The sequence below is a fragment of the Gossypium hirsutum genome, chromosome A04 (genome assembly GCF_007990345.1).
Source record: "Gossypium hirsutum isolate 1008001.06 chromosome A04, Gossypium_hirsutum_v2.1, whole genome shotgun sequence".
Taxonomy (NCBI): domain Eukaryota; kingdom Viridiplantae; phylum Streptophyta; class Magnoliopsida; order Malvales; family Malvaceae; genus Gossypium; species Gossypium hirsutum.
The window spans coordinates 47,727,440-47,739,842 of record NC_053427.1 but is presented as its reverse complement, the minus strand read 5'-3'; the positions used below and the strand labels follow the sequence as shown (position 1 = coordinate 47,739,842).

Here is a 12,403-nt window from a genome sequence, read left to right as displayed (position 1 = left end):
CTCATTTAAACAAGTATACTTATGCATGCATTCCATGTTTTCTGGATAACTTTACTAATCTATTCATTTGATCATACAAGTCATGCACATGATATCATACAAGGGCCAACAAATATGGTTAAGTTTATCACAATCTATACTTTTACCTCGTACACCTTCATTTAGACATATAATTACAATCATGTAAATCAGTCCAAACAATTTAACACATTTAATCAGACTATGTGAATTTGGCAACCATATTCATTCAAATAAGTATACATGAACATTCTTTCTACCTATATTTTTAGTAAGTTATCTAAACACACGTATTCACTCGAACAAATCAATCATGTACACCATGGGATTATCAATCAATCATGGATAAGCTCATTATACCATGTACATATACATTTCACGAATTCTTGTTCGTACCTTTCTGAGTTTCAACTCTTCATAACTGCACTTTATTGAATACTTTAGCATCATTATCTACGTGATCGGGTGTAGCTCAATTGGAGAGTACCTTGCCCACACAAGATAGTTCTCATTCGAGCCGGGAGACATCACACTATCACAAACTTGTGGCATGTATAGGTAGACGCTTACACGTGCTAGGTTAGTCAAAAAACTGACTAAACCATGCTTTGATACCACTAAATGTAACAATGCTTTGATACCGCTAAATGTAACACCCCTTACCCATGTTTGACGTCGAAACAGGGTATGAGGCATTATTGGACTTAAACATACACATTCATGCAAAAACTAGACCATAAAATCTCTTTTAATTCAAAACCTTTCAAACACATGCATGTCGTCCCTTATTTGGGTCTACGAAGCCCAAAACATTCATCAGAATCGATTCGGGACTAACCAAGAACTTTAAGAAGTTTCAGGAAAACTTAGAAAATTTTCCCATGAAACAGGGTCACACGCCTCTCTGGAAATAGGGACACGCCCGTGTCTTCAGGCCGTGTAACTCTCTAATTATGACATCAGCATGTCACACGCTCGTGTGGACATAGGACCGCCCGTGTCCTCAAGCTGTGTAACTCTCTATTTATGACATCAGCATGCACATCGTACTACACGGCCGGGCCGTACGCCCGTGTCTCCAGGCCGTGTCCTTTAGACGGTTGAGACATACAGCCGTGTCTCAACTCGTGTGGCCAACACTTAGGCTATTTTCCAAGCCTTCATGTTACCCATAATCTTTTACAACCTTATGCACATCAAAAACGCAAATCATTGCATCATTTTAATGATTAAACATTCTTTATTAAGGCACATCCTTAACATTAAAATGTCCTCTTACAAATAATGCATCGACTCATGCAATAACAAGTCCAAACTCCTTATTTCACATTCATAAGACTTGTCATTTTGATGACCACTTTTATCATTATAATATGGTTACCAACTTATTCATCAAGCAGTCATGCTCAATCATTATCACGTTGTGTTTATAACGTGCAATTACTATATGGCTATGACCACCTCAGTTGGTCATAGAGCATACATCCAACACACATCTCATATTACTAACCATACATGGCAAACAAACATAATCACATTATAAACATTAGACATGACATGAATAGCTAGGCTTACAAGCCATAATCAATATGAGTCACATCTTATGGCCATATACATATAACTCAATATAATCAACAAATTTGGCCAAAGCAAAATAATACATGTCAATCAACTAGATCCCTATACATGCCACTCACTTGAAATTTCTAATATATGCTTCATTATTCCAAAGATAGCGACTTGATAGTGTGATGCTGCCTCCGATGATCTCCAACCCCGAGCTAACCTAAAAACATTAAAGGAGAGGAAAGGAAGGAACTAAGCTTTATAGCTTAGTAAGACCGTATGAAAATAATAAGCAATTTATCAACTTGCTTCTCATGGTAATACAATCCTATTTGCATTTTCACTCATGTTCCAGTCAAGCTGTTTTCTCAAGTCACAGTCACTAAATTATTTATATCTGAAGCTACGGAACTCTAAATTAAGTTCTGCTAATTTTCCCTGAAATTAGACTCACATATCTTCTTATCATAAAATTTTCAGAATTTTTGGTCAGCCAATTAGTACAGTTTATTCCTCAAAGTTACCTTTTTTTGCTGTCTGACAGTTCTGACCCCTCTTCACTAAAAATTAATTATCTCATAGTACGAGATTCGGATGATGTTCCCCTATATTTATCTTGAAAAAAAACTCATTAAGAATTCTAATAATATAAATTATATATCATAACTATTTTTTTACAATTTTCAATTATTTTCTCAATTCAGAACAGGGGATTTCGAAGTCATTCTGACTCTGTCTCACAACAATTAAAATATTTCATAATATGAAACTCTTTTGCTTACACCATTTCTTCTATGTGAAACTAAACTCATTAGGATTTAATATCATATTTTATTCAGCCTCTAACTCAATTTTCATAATTTTTGGTGGATTTTTAAAGTCAGACTATGGCTATTGTCCAAAACTGTTTTAGTGTAAATTAACGATACTACGTTTATCACACCATATTAATTCATTTTCACCACATTGGTAAGGTTACATATTCATACATCATAAGTATAGACCTATAACCACAAGGTCAACACAAAATCATTCTCATAAGTATGAATTACCTATTTATATCTTCACTAAATGTGCATCATAAACTGAAATCATTTATCATGAGCTTGGCATACATACCTGTGTTACTCAACATGCTCATATTCATTCCTTACTACAACAAAACAGCCTACCGTGACACCTTTTTTGACCTAAGATGACGCAAAAAAGGTTGGCATAGGTTTTGCGACACTTCTCTTGACGCTTCCAGAAAGGTTGTCTATAGTACAGTTGGCATAGGCTCCGCGATGCTTTTGAAAAAGCGCTGGCATAAGTCAACATAAGCCGACCCTTATTGAAGGGTTGTGAAAGGCCCAGTCAATGCCGACCTTTAAAAAAGGTTGGGATAGACCTAGTCAAGGCCAACCTTTGAAAAAGGTTAGGATAGACCAATCTAAGGTAACACTTAAAAAAGGTTGGGATAGACTCATTTAAGATAACCTTTAAAAGGTTGGGATAGACCTTGTCTAAGGCAACCCTTAAAAAATGTTAGGATAGACTTGTTTAAGGTAACCTTAAAAAGGTTGGGATAGACCTTCTCTAAGGTAACCCTTAAAAAAAGTTGGAATAGACTCCTCTAAAGCAACCCTAAAAGGGTTAGGATAGACCTTGTTTAAGGCAACCTTTAAAAAAGTTAAGATAAAGTCATCTAATACAACCTTAAAAAGGTTGGGATATACCTTATCTAAGACAACTTTTAAAAAGGTTGGGATATACCTTATCTAAGACAACTTTTAAAAAGGTTGGGATAAACCCGTCTAAAGCAAAGTTGAGATAGACATTGTCTAATGCAACTTTTAAAAAAGGTTTAGATAGTTGGGATAAATCTTGTCTAAGACAACCTTTAAAAAATATTGAGATAAATCCGTCTAAAGTAACCTTAAAAAGATTAGGATAGACATGTATAATGTAATTTTTTTTCTATTTTTTATTATTTCAATATTAATATATTTTTATAAATATTTATAGTGAATAATGATAGGAATTGTGCTTTAAATACAACTAAAAAAATATAAAATATAAAATTAAAATTAAAATAATAATTGAATATTCACTACAAAAATCGATCCAACAATCAAAATACACTAACATTTAGCTTAAATGTATATCACTAACATTCAATTCAATGTACAAAAGTAAACAAATAAAAAAGTACCTAAGACAATGGACATTGATATTGATGTTGTACTACAAAAAAGCTAATACAATTTGAAATTGCAACTTCAATTCCAAGAAACTCTGTTGAACTCTTATTTCTACAAAGGTAGCCCCAAGTAGTGAAATATATCCAGATCCAAGTATACCATATACCCTAACAATCCATTTTGTTTACTAACTACTTGTAACATATGCAGTTTTCTCTCTTTTCACCTTTATTGCTTCCTGACTCTTGGCTATATTTAGCCTTATCCCTCGAGCCCCAACCTTGCTGTAAGCCAATTGCAGACCTCATTCATCTCTTTAGGGATTGTGTAATGACCAATCCTGCACAAACCGGGTCAAAAACTTAAAACTTTGTCTAGTTTTGTATTCCCTTTAAGATCAAAAGGACTGAGAATAAAAAATAAAAATAAAAACAAAGGACTGAGTGTTTAAGGTTCTTGCACTCAATTCTACACAAACAACACTTAATTTCATTTTTACTGTATCTTCTATAATAGATATTTCTTTATCATAATTGCAAACACAATGAATACTTCATCGTAATGGTTTATTACTATGAATGTTGGTATCACATGTGCTTTACCATTGCATTCTAATATAAAAATTAGTGAAGTTTCAGGTGGTTTGAAAGCTTCAAATAAAAGTTCGCAAGATGGAGAAAAGGATGGAACATAAAGAAGATAAAAGCTTAGAATAGAACAAGTATTCTACATAAAATTCTGAAAACGAGAATACTTTGTTTACCAGGGGTAACATACTCAAATGCTGCAGGGTTGTATTGGAGAACTTGTGCATGAAGTTCCAAGGGCTCCAAAAAAAAAAAAAAAAGAAATATAATCACTTGCTTACACCTAAGACTGGCATCTCAAATCCATAATTAATCATTTAATATTCCATTGATTGTTACTTTTTTTATATTTGGCTTTTGCTTATGGGGAAAAAAATTTTTTTCTGAAAAATCAAAATTACAGTTATTTAACATAAAACGCATAATTTTACTTTCATCTTTTTCATAAATGATAGAATTATATATGCTCTCTATATAAATCGTTATGTCAAACGCGTATAATTTTTCCTTTTAACAACTTCGAACAGAAAATATAGAAAATAGCGAACGCCGAACATCAATTAAATCAAATAGCAACTATGTGGGTCAAATTATTCAAAAAAGAACAGATAAGACTTATATAATCAATAACAATATCAAAGATTTAGAAGTCCAAATATTTTCTTTCAGATTTCACTGCATTGAGAAAACACTAAAAAATTGAGCTAAAATTTCAAATTCACTAGAATTTTAAACACTTACAGATATGAAACGTCAGTTTTGCGAAGCAGATTAGCAATTCGACTAGCTTGAGCTTTAATTTGCTTTCGGTTCAAAGACCTGGAAGCTCCAACAGCTGGGTCGTCAAACAGCCGGAGCTCCAGATCCGAAGCACCACAGAAAACAGGCAACGAAGGAGGCAGCAAGCACTGCGCCACCTCGGAGTGGATGGTGTGTGGTTTGCATAAAAAACCACCATTAGTAGAATATAATGTTAGCTTCACAGCAGTTATTACATAAAAGAAATTATCTTATATGCCAAAAATAAGAAAAATGGAAGTTTTTTAAAACTAAATATATTAAATTGAAATTCGGTTCAGAGCTCTAATCATCTGTTAACAATTTATTAACAAGTTGAAATCTTTTTAAACTATAGAGAACAGATACAGAGAGAGAAAACCTGTAGCTCAAAACCAGTAAATAAAAAGAGCAGGAAGGAACTCAACATAGCTAATTTGAGTCAAGTGAGTTGACTTCATGGCAAAACAAAAATGAAAACAACGAAAAAATCAAATTATAACGCCCAGTCCTTTTACATTTTCTTGGCAACCAGACAGATCAAAATGTACAAAATCTAACAACCAGCCCAAAAGCCGCAATTACATTATCGAAAATTTAAAATATTTTTATAAGAAATAAAATTTAAAATCAGGGAAAGAAGGGGAGGAAAGCCAACGAGAAAGAGAGAGACAGGAAAAACAACCAGAAATGGCCATGGCGAATCCACAACCGCCACCGCATACGTCGGTCCAAGAATGGTCAATGGAATCCGGAATCCGCATAAGAACCGGCGATACAAGCGGAGCTCATTGCGGTAACGCTCCAGGTAAATATTCCCACATGAAAACCACACGCTCTCTATTAACTACCTCCATTTTTGTTCAGAGAGTTGAAAATGAGTGGTTCCTTTAGTAAATATTGTAGGAATCTAAGGGTAATTTAAAAGAAATTAGGGTTTCATTTGAAAAAACCAAGAATAGAAAGACCTTGAGCCCTAAGAAAAATGAGAACAGATTTGGGCAGAAAGGAAAAAAAATTTAAAAAAGATAAAATAAATGCCGGGGAAAAAGTGTGAAATTGGGGGGGGGGGATTTTTCCTTTCCATGATTTTGTAGTTAAATTTATGTTAAAAAAGAGATTTAATATTTTTTAAAAAGTCTTCAAATTTAGTTCAAAAAATAATAATTAAATTGATAAAAAATATAAATTTGAGAGTTAAAATTTACAATGATCAACTCTTTTAGGAATTAAATTGATAGATGGGTATGGCATGGTCTAGTATTGTTGAAAGAATTTCTTTTTTCAATATTATTATTTTTTTCAATATGAAATTCTAATTGTGATTTAAATGTATACTTGAAACTTTAATTTTGATTTAATCATACATATTTTAAAAAATAAATACATTAATTTATTTTTATATTGAATAAATATAAATATTTATGTATGCAATATATAAATATAAAATGATATTATATCAATAATTGTTTTAATAATTTACAAGAACTAGATTAAATTAAATTTCATATATATCAGACACTTCCCATTTTCCTTGATAGCTTGGTTACTGCTTGGGGTGCTATCCTGATATCAGTGACCTTGATTCTTCTATTTGGTGAGGTTAGACCACCTTACATTATTTAAATTGAAAGTGCCCTTGAATTTGGCGCAAGTAACAATCCTTGTTGAAACGCTGAACATGATATTCTATGATATGTTTAACTTTTGTGTGTGATACTCAGGTACCATTTGCTATAGTTTTGGTTGAGCAACTTTTGCCACTTAGTTTTCCAACCATTCTGGCTTAAGAGTTGCTCTTGGAAAATGGAAGTACATGTAACTGCGGTAAAAAGGAAGCAAGCTCTATGCATGCTCTAATTGCTATTTAATTGTATGTGCAGATAATACCACAATCTGTTTGTTCTAGATATGGTTTGGCAATTGGTGCGACAGTGGCTCCATTTGTTCAAGTTCTTACAGTTGAAACAGAGGGACGCCTGAGTATCCTGGGAGAACTGTCACATTGGAGCCTGCTCCTGGGGAAATCTGTGTAAGTTGCTTTTTATTTCCCAATTATCCATCATTGTGCTTGTTTAGTGTACAGTGAATTGTCAACTATTATATGTATAATTGGTCACTCAATTATGAGAATAATAAATTATGGTCTTTACTAATGGGAAACATTTTTAAAATTTTTTAAAGCTTGTTAATAATGCATTTATTCAGGGAAATTCATTTCCATTTGATGAGAGTGATGTGAGATGTTTGCCTCTAGAATTTCATTTGTCAAATACACTTGTTAATGCACTGCAAAGTTGTTTAGTAATGCAGTGTTAACTAAAATGCATCATCAAAGTAGTTGTTTATTAATAGAAACTCATTTCTATTTGATAAGAGTGCTATATGATATGTGGGATGCTCATCTCTAGAATTTCATTTATCAAACACACCTTTGAATGCACTGCAAGTTTGTTTACTCAAAATTATAATTACTAATTTGAAACTTTTGCTGTAGAGAAAATGAACATATTAAACCTGGCAATCTATTTAATCACAACTTTAAACTTTTAATCCATTAATATAAAAAATGTACTAATTATAGTTAAAATACCAATAAGGCATTTGTCATGTAATTTCATTATTTGTTTTCGAGGGATAAAAGATATTCTGGATTCCTATTTTACCTTTTCGGCCTTTGTGCTAAATTTGTACCACCAGCTTTAATGGTCTCTCCCTTTCTTTATCATTTCTATTCTTGCTACTTAATTATCAAAAATGGGTGCACCAACAGACTCAGCCCTTGATCTCGATGAACAGATCTCGCAGCTGATGCAATGTAAGCCACTTTTGGAGCAGCAGGTACCTTTTTTTTTCACGATCTGTTTGTTTCTCAAGAAAGTATGGAAATTTTGAGCACTTAATTTAATTGTATAATTATTTTAATAGATTACGCTATATTTGGCTACGAAATGAATATCAAAACGATTTTGAATTGAATTTGTTTTAAGATATTATTCCAATAGCATTAGTTTCTATCGCCGTGTGAATTTTTGCTGGTTATTTATTTCAAAAAGGCTGGAGAGGCTTTTGTGTAACTGAAGTTTTCCACCTTAACAGATGAAATTTAGGCAGGTTGTTCAACTCTTTTGGTGCTTTCTGAAGTGAAAATAATTGAAATTGTTCTCTATGTTACTTATAATTTAGTATTTTTTCATAGTAGATAAACCAGTATTAGACTATTGTGTTGGTTGTCCGCAATATTAAGCATTTTGACCATCAATATATTTAGATATTTTGAGGTTTAAAGTTGAACTCAGGGAAGAAATAAAGATAAAAACAACTAACATAGTGGATCAGGAAAATGCTTTGCCATGAGCTGCTTTCTGTTTGACTTGTTTACGTATCTAAATAATAGATTGTTTGAGGATAGGCCATGGATTTGATGATATTTTTTATTTAAACTATGTAGGTTTTAGATGCAACGCCTGTACATGCAAAGGCACATGATTAATAACATGATCAATGAATTTTGTCGAAACAAATTCTAATTCTTGCATTATGGTGGAATTATTAAAAATTTATCTTTCCATATCATAATTCAAAGAGATCAGATAATGTGCTTTGACATATGTGGCTTTGAGGGTCATATAAATGGTTTCTTTACTGGCCAGACTTTGGCTTATAGGTGCATACTTTGGCTTTGAGGGTCGTATAAGTGTTTAATAAGGAGAAGACCATTTTATGTGTTAAATGTTGAAAATTTAGGTGTTAAATGCTGCAATTTATGGTGTCTGAAAGTTGTGATTTATGATATTCGAATGATGTATTTTAAGTTGTTCGAATGTGTTAAAGAGTTGATTTAATATAATGCTTAATGGTTGTTTATTGTTGTTCAAAGCATGATGAAATAAACATGTTAGGCGTGGTTTAATACATGCCTTGCTGACCTCTAAGGTTGTCCAAAACAAGACAAAATTTAGTTGTCTTTAAGATGTTCGAATGTGGTTGTTCAAATGGCTCTTCAAATTTTCCAAATGTGTCTTTAAGGTGCTCGAAAATGTCATATTAATGTTGTCCATATATGATTTTGAATGCTGGAACTTTGCAGCATTTAATTTCCTGCTTGAAGTTGATTAAACCATGCTGTAAATGCAAACATTTATATGCTGTTCACATGCTAAATTAACCATTAGTGAGCTTAAAATTGATCTATTCGAATGTGTTAAATTCATTGTTCAATGTGATTTTATTTATGCTAATGTATTGAGTATATTAAGTTGTGCAATTTGATGTTATATGTGGCGTTAATATTGACTTGTTAATTGCATATTTTATTATTAATTTGATGTTATATGTGTCATTCATTAACTTTTTTTTTCTTTTTTCTCAGGTTTGAGTTTTTGTTGGATGCATGGTCCAAGATTAGCTGAATTCATGCATAGTGACGACTTGTTTAAGCTAATTGCTTATCTTAAAGTGTGTATTCAATCATTATTTTGTTCTATTTGTATTTTGTTAGATTTCTAGTGTAGTATGATAAGTGCGGTATTTTGTTTGATTGTTATTGATAAACTTTTTGTTTGGCGGGATATGTATTTATATCATAGATTATTCTTCTTCTCAATATTTTGATAATGAATTTTAATTTTTTATATTTTTCATGAGTTTTACAATATTTTATAATATTTTATTTTTTTAATTTTTATGACCTTTAGCGGCGTTTTTTTAGATAAACGTCGCAAACTTTAGCGGCATCTCCAATAGCGGCGTTTTTTGCGGCGCTTGTAAAAACGCCGCGAATAGTTTTAGCGGCGCTTAAAAGCGACGCTTAAGGCCTAAAAAACGCCGCTGAAAGTTAGTTTTGCTGTAGTGAATGGATAAGTAATAGTTTCTAGGAAACATTGAAATACATGTATAAGTACACTTGTTTAAATGAGATAACTAGAAAGTGAGTGTAAAATCAATATGAATGTTAGTTACTCGAAATGAATGACATGATTGAAATATGATTGCTATGATGAAAACTGTGTTACATGTATATAAGAGTTGAGTTAGAGGCTCTACATCCCCATCTCCCTTACCAAAGTGATGTTTTATAAGGGAAATTCCTGAGATTTATGTTGAATGAGTTTCCAGGTGAGAAACCAAAGGGTTCAATGATGGAATGGTTATAAGCATGATTAGAGATTGAGAATGGGTTGATAAGTATAGACATGAGATAGAAAGATATCGGATTGACCGAAAGATTGTTTAATTTTCGCAACATTGCAGTTAGCGAAAAAGGTTAATTTTGGTAAAACGATTTATCTTGGTATTGTAATATCCTGATTTTGGGCCTAGTTGGAATAGTGGTTTCGTGACCACAAAATTCGAGATAGAAATAATTATTTTATGATTATTTTAAGGTCTATGATATGATTACATGATTGTGTGAAAATTTCGTGAAGAAATTTTATGCATAAAGTGCTTAAATTGAAATTAGGGACTAAATCGAATAATTTGCAAAACTTGCATTCTAGAAGTTTCTAGTATGAAATTGTTTTGAAATATTAATTAGGAGGTCTTAAATAGCAAATTTACCAATTTATAAGTCTATGGACAAAAATTGGACATGGATGGAATTTTTGGAAAGTTTAGTAGTAAGGGCATTTTGGTCATTTAGGGGTAAAATGAATTAAAATACAAAATTAAAAGCCAATTTTGATCATCTTCAACCCCATGGCCGAATATAGCAAGGAGAAACCATGGCTAGGGTTTTTCAAGCTTCCAAGCTCGATTGTAAGTCCGTTCTAGCCTCATTTTTAATGATTTTTACATTTTTGGAGTCCCGGTAACTTGATTTAGCTTATTCTAACAATAATTTAACCTAGGTTTTATATTTGGAAAAATACCCATAGGTGAAATTTGTGTATTTTGGTGTTCTATGATAGAATATGAGGTTTTAAATTATGTTAGACAACTTGTGCTACTCGGTTTTAAGTGAAAACGAGCAAAAGGGCTTAATTGGTAAAAATACCTAATAGTCATAAGTACATGTTAGAGTGAGAATTTGATGTTTCCATAGAAGGGAAAAATGATCAGAATGTCATAAAACATAAGAAAATAGGCTGAAGTTTAATTTACGAGCTTTGGGGCAGAAGTGTAAATATGCAAAAGTTTAGGGGCAAAACTGTAATTTTGCCAAAATATGATTTTGGGTCAATTTGAATAATGTGAGTCCTAATTACACTATATTTTAAATGATAGAGCAAGGAAAACTAAAATTTGGGCTAAAATGGAAAAATACCAAGTTGTGGACGAAATGGTAAAAGTAGCCATTTTCGCATACGAGGTAAGTTCATATGTAAATGTTGGTAACATAGTTATTATTTTAAATATTTTTATGTTATTTAAGTGATATGATAATTATTATGAAATATTATACTCGTGATAATTGTTTGATAATATGTCAAATTGTGTAATATACTTGGAAAATGTGAAATACTACCGAGTATCGGTATCGGCATTCCGTAGAAGATGGTTGAGACACATGATTGGGAAAAAGGTCCCGTTGAATCTTAGGAATGGATTAGGATACAAGTGACATGTCACTAGGATATTTGGGCATCCGAACTCGTTGAGTTGAGTCCGAGTTCACTTATGGATGCGAATGTCCGAACTCGTTGAGTTGAGTCCGAGTTCACTTGTGGATGCGAATGCCCGAGCTCGTTGAGTTGAGTCCAACTTCGCTTATGGGCGAGTTACATGGTAACTTGGCTACATATGTGGCACTTATGTGCAAACTTTCCATGTATCCGAATTATATTCCGATGTGTTCAACTCGTAAAGTTCTACTCAAATGGAGGAATACTAGAGATGAAAGGGACGTATTGGTGAGTGTTGTGAAATGGATACTTTGAACAGGTATGTACTTAACCCTCGGGTTGAAAAATCGATATAACAATAATATGGTAAGATGATAAATGAAAATATGATATAAATGTCTTGGTGATGATTATGCAAATGATGTTTTATGTTTGCTTATATGGTTATGTTACTTGCTATTTGCATGTGAACTTACTAAGCATTTATGCTTACTCCATCCTTTTCATTCCTTGTAGTTTTGACAAGCCAGCTCGGAAATCAGGAACGGTCGGAGGTTCGCTCACACTATCTGTATACCATCTTGGCATAATGGCTTGTATATTTTAAGTATGGCATGTATAGCATTATAATCATTTTGTATATATGGTCTTATGATATGGTTATTGAGTGGTATGGAAATGCTTGGTAATGATTAGCCATTGGAAT

At 32.5% G+C, this 12,403-nt stretch overlaps 2 long non-coding RNA genes across 2 annotated transcripts; one reads left to right on the top strand and one right to left on the bottom strand.

Moving 5' to 3' along the window:
* Positions 1 to 3,633: 3,633 nt before the first annotated feature.
* Positions 3,634 to 6,236, bottom strand: LOC107948471 (uncharacterized). The gene is made up of 2 exons (XR_001697406.2): positions 5,096 to 6,236; positions 3,634 to 4,107 (listed from the first exon to the last, which is right to left on the bottom strand). It is a non-coding gene; the product is annotated as an uncharacterized lncRNA (long non-coding RNA).
* Positions 6,237 to 6,656: 420 nt separating this feature from the next.
* LOC121228152 (uncharacterized) lies at positions 6,657 to 9,764 on the top strand. Its single transcript, XR_005925640.1, has 2 exons — positions 6,657 to 7,972; positions 9,504 to 9,764. It is a non-coding gene; the product is annotated as an uncharacterized lncRNA (long non-coding RNA).
* The last annotated feature ends 2,639 nt before the right edge of the window (positions 9,765 to 12,403 follow it).